Genomic DNA, 5615 nt, shown 5'->3' with positions numbered 1-5615 from the left:
GCGCTACTAAAGTAGGACTTCCTTTTCAGTCCAGTTTCTTACCCTCCAATAGAGTCACAGACGTAAAGCCTCCCCGCGACGCCACGTGTGGGAGTAAGGCCAAGTTCGCCTACCATCGGTATTGAGACATCGTGTATATTAATATTTGAATAGTCATATTTGGCACTATATCGTCGAGTTGGACGTAGTCTATTAAGCTAATAATAGTCTGTTAATATAGTGCTTCGTGCGGTGAGAATACTACCGTAGTCAGTACCCCATCGTTTCGGGCAGAGAACTGGCTGCTTATCCAGGGTGGTTGACCCCACGTGAAGCTGCACCCGAGGAGCCCCAGAGCCGACGAGCGAGTGGACCTGTATACCGGATTATTCTACCGACGACAGCCCGCCTTCCCAGGCACGGATTATGCTTTGTATACTTTGATTATTCCATGGATAAAGACCCCCGACACTGCCGTGTGTTGGAAACCCCCCCCCTGGAGAGGACGCAAGGTGAGGAGACGCTCTGCAAGACGAGGTCGCTTCACGTCTCTCCTCCGTGGACCGGAGGAAGCCGGCCCACAAAGAGTCCACCTGCTTTCATCTGTGGTCCAAGGATCGCCGGCGCATTGAACGGCACTACAGTGGGTTCACCTGGGATACCCTTGGCCGGATGAGGCAGCCGGATTCTACCCCCCCCCCCTTCCTACTCCTGTCGGCTTACAAGCGACCGGATTAACCCCCCCCTAGTGTGTCCAGTATATAATCATTAAAGTATCATTGCTGTTATTCCTTAAACTATTCCAGGTCGTATATGTACCACCTGCGCCTTCAGAGATTGGACATTCTCTATTGATATACCGACGAATACTCTTGCCATAAAAGTGCATACTAATTCCATTCATAAATGTGATTGATTTGATTAAGTGCTTGCTCTACACACCATCGCTGTGTAGAAATAAAGACCTATTTCTAATTCGTACATTTGTGTTGGATCCGTTTCATCTACGTGACAGTGTTCATCATAATATATTTATGCCGTGTACTGGGTGGCCGAATATTAAGTACAAAGGTAGTGGTAGTAAGTATCATATCTAGTAATACAGTCAGGGAATTGTACCCCTCAGTTACAATTGGTCCTTCGAGCCGGAGGGTAATTAGTGTAATATTAATATAGTGTTATTAATATTGAAATGGCCTATGATGAACACTCCACGGAACGATCCTCCTAACCAACGCCCGCAGCGCGAGCGACGGCTCCCTCAGTACTTAGAGGCCTACGCTGTCAGTCAACAACCTAGTCTTCTACTAACAGTAAACGCGGTAAAACTAGAAAGTAAAAGTATGTCTAACCCCAACGCCCAGACTACCCCGACCATAGAGGCCCCTACGGGCTCTAATGTAACTGACCAAGTTCACGGTGGGGACCAGTGGGAACCAGACATGACTTCACACCCCGCCAGTACTGAAGAAGTAGTCCCCGATGAGTCCCGGGAGGAATACAACGCTACCGAGAGAGAACTCGGCACGGAAGAAGACGGGGAGAGCACCGTGGAGATAGAGCTCCAAGGCTCCGCAAGGAGTACCCCGAGGGAAGGCTCCCCTATACAACCGCCTTCTCCCAGCGAGGCAGAGAGGACCCTACAGCAGGCCTTCCTCATCAGCCTGAACGCCGCTGCTGAACGCGACCGACTGCAGATCCAGCAGCGAAGCGAACACGAGCAGATACGTCTAGAAATAAGACGCATTCAGATGGAAGAGAATGTGGCCCGAGAACGAGCCGGTGCTCAACGGGACGCAGCGCGCGACAGACAGCAGTCGCAACTAATAGAACAGCTGATCAGACGGACAACACCCTCTCCCTCCGCCAGAGGCTCCAGGAACTCGTCTAGACACACCTCCAGGGCGGCATCCCCTAGCCGAGTAAACAACCCTGAACTTGACCAACAGACGAGGTCTATACCCCCCACAGACCACCTCCCCCCACCGGTCCAAGCGAGACCTAGCAACCGGGAAGGAGCAGCATATCCTGTGGAGAGGCTAAACCAGAGACTACAAGCACTGGATGACCTAACTGAAGACGAAGAGGAAGAGGAGGAGAACCACGCCCGACGACAGCACAGTACTCTACCGGACCAGGAGGTCCGGTACAGCCCAGGCTATACTCCCGCGGAGCTGCGCTACAGACCCCCGACTCTATACACGGGTGAGCACGACGCACGACCCGCACCGAGGAACAGCACCTGGACAAGCGGGCCATGGTACACTGCCGGTACCAGCCCATACCAAGGAGCGGGAGGAGACTCGCCTAGGAGGCCTCTCCCCCAACGCTCGCCGATGTATCCACAGTCAGCGTCATACATTGGCACGCCTATGGTACCCGACTTCACCCAAGAGAACCGGGCCCAGTATACAGAACTCCGCATGTGTCTGGAGACCATGTTGGTGGATGTATTGGATGAACGCCACAAATACGCCATCCTACTGAAGCACTTAAAGGTGCCCCGCGCACATAATATAGCGCTCGCCTACGCGACTTCCACCACCCCATACACAGCAGCGCTGGTAGCATTGGACCAGAGGTATGGGCGCATATGGGATTACGTGATCCAGGAGATCCGACACATCGACCGCTTACCCCCAGCAATAGACAATCGAGCACTGGACGACCTGTCCATCAGAGTGCAGGCCCTGGTAGGGATGTTGGGAGCGCAAAGAGAGAAGGGGAGGCATGAACTTTACGCCAACTCAAATGTGGAAAGGATTCTGGAGAAGCTGCCGCCCGCTCGTCAGGAGCGCTTTAGGCGGCAGAGGGACCACAGAGACCCGAATGGCCCCGAACCGAACCTCCTCGATCTAGCAGACTTCCTGGCAAGAGAAGTCAGCAGCCTACGGCTAGATACATTCGGACGGAGCACCCCTGGCTCCAGAGAAGGAACCAGACGACTAAATGATGGAAGAAGATCGGTGACTGTGATGCACCAATCGGAGTCAGTACCGAGCAGCAGGAGCCACAGTACCCCCTCCAGAACGGAGAAGTGGAAGATAGTGTGCCCCTACTGTGAGAAAGAACACTGGCTAGCGCAATGTGACTCCTTCCCCAAGCTGAACGCGGAGGAAGCAAGTCAATGGATAAAATCCAACAAGCGCTGTTTTCGCTGTGCGCGCTCACACATGGCAGCCGAATGCCGCTTAAAGAAAAGGTGCACCAAGTGCGATGGAGCCCATCTGGACATACTTCACGACAGTAACAGACGGCGCCCTTCACCCGCACCATCCAGCCGCAAAGCGAGCGTCATGTACATCGATCCCGCCAGCAGCAGTGGAGCCCGAGTACTCCTAAAAGTAGTGCGTGTGACACTAAGCTACCAGAATAAAGTCCTGGACACTTACGCCGTCCTCGATGACGGGTCAGAGAAGACCCTGCTGCTCGCCTCCGCTGCGGCCCAGCTAGGGCTGCGGGGAAGCGAAACCCAAATGACAATTCGGACAATAAGACAAGATTTGAAGACGATAAAGGGCGAGAATGTCTCATTCTCTATCGCAGCAAGCGGCCAGCCTGAGCGACGGTACCAGATTACAGACGCTTTCACCAGCCAAGAAATAGGACTGTCGCGGTACACATACCCCGTCGCCAAGCTGATGGAGAAATATGTACATCTGCGCAAGTTACCGATCCCGCTCATAGACAATGCTATGCCGACCCTGTTGATAGGCTCCGACCATGCAGACCTCATTGTCCCGATAGACCGGGTTCATACCGGACCCCGAGGCTGTCCTGCAGCAGTCGAGACCCGTTTGGGATGGACTCTCCAAGGCCCGCTCGCCAAATCTCTCAACCGAAGTACAGCCACTAGATGTCTCCACTCCCGAGTCACAGAGGGAGAAACCGCACTCCTGCAACACGTAGAGCGGCTATGGACCTTGGAACAAATGCCCTTTAAGAACGGAAAGAAAGACATTCGCTCTAAAGATGACATTTACGCCATTCACCTCCTCGAGACAGGGACCAAGAGAGTCCCGGTCAACGTCGTGTTGAGATACGCCACGCCACTCCTGCGGCGAGAAGGAATGCCTACTTTCCACGCCAAGACAGACGCCACAGAACGGTACCTGCTGAACACGGAGCGGCGCTTAGCCAAGAACCCCGCCCAAGAGAGTGTATACCGCGCTGAGATTGAGAAGCTCATCACAGCGGGACACGTCACAAAGATGGACATTAAAGAGGCTGACCAGACCACTGAATCGTGGTACGTGCCCCACCACAAGGTCCATCACAACGGTAAAGACCGCATAGTATTTAACTGCAGCTACCAGATCGGATCCCAAAATCTGAATAAAGAGTTACTGCCCGGTCCCACACTCGGCCCCTCCCTACTCGGCGTTCTACTCCGCTTCCGCCAGGAAAAGGTGGCCATCAGCGGGGACATTAAAGGAATGTTCCTGCAGGTGAGATTAGTAGAGGCGGACAAGCCCCTGTTACGGTTCCTATGGAGAGAGAAGCCAGGAGATGAGCACCCAGCCATCTACCAATGGGAAGTCCTCCCCTTCGGAATGACGTGCAGCCCCTGCTGTGCTACATTTGCACTACAGAAACATGTAGCAGAGGACCCAGCAGCGGACGAAGAGGTCCGACACAGCGTAAAGAACAGCTTCTACGTAGACAACTGTCTACAAAGCCTTTCAACCCAAGAAGAAGCCGAGGCTCTCCTGATTAAACTCCGCGCCTCATTGATCAAAGGCGGCTTTGATCTCAGGCAGTGGGCCAGCAGCGATCCGCAAGTACTGCGCAGCCTCTCCTCCGAGGACAAGGCAGCCAGCAGCGAGACCTGGATGGCTACAATCCCGGGAGAAGCCCAGGAGATGACCCTGGGATTGGTGTGGCGATTCAAAACAGATTCGCTTCACTACAGACACAAGCCCCTGACTACGGAGCAGGGAAGGCCGGCGGCGGCGCCGACCACCAGACGGAGTGTGTACACAACACTCGCCCGACAATATGACCCGCTAGGATGTATTCTACCGTACACCACCAGGGCAAAAATTATTGTACGAGCATTGTGGGACAAGGACCAGGGCTGGGACGACCCCATTCCCGCACACCTTGCATCCACCTGGAGAGAGTGGGAGATGGAGCTCCACTCACTCCCAGGCGTTAATATGCGCCGAAGCTACTTCCCACCCACGGTGAGGCCAGAGACATGTAAAATGGACTTACACGTCTTCAGTGACGCCTCAGAGGTCGCATATGGATCAGTAGCCTACTTGCGGGCCCAAGACCAGGGGGGAGAGATCTACACAGCATTTGTCCTCGCCCGCTCGAAAATAGCCCCACGCAAGCAACAATCTATCCCACGTCTAGAGCTCTGCGAAGCCCTAGCCGGAGCGCACCTAGCCACGCTCATCCAACGTGAGCTCACCATACCGGTGTCTAGAACAATCCTGTGGTCAGATTCCACGACGGTACTCGCCTGGATCAAATCGGACTCATGCAAGTACAAAGTCTTCGTGGGAGTCAGAGTCACCGAGATTCAAGACTTAACCGAAGAGTTAACCGGAGAAACAGAGTGGCGCTACGTTGATACAAAACAGAACCCAGCTGACGTCATCACCCGGGGGATGCCCCTGGATGACCTC

This window comes from Notolepis coatsorum (genome assembly GCF_963971535.1).
Source record: "Notolepis coatsorum genome assembly, chromosome: 10".
NCBI classification, from domain to species: Eukaryota; Metazoa; Chordata; class Actinopteri; order Aulopiformes; family Paralepididae; genus Notolepis; species Notolepis coatsorum.
Note: the sequence above shows the minus strand (reverse complement) of the source record.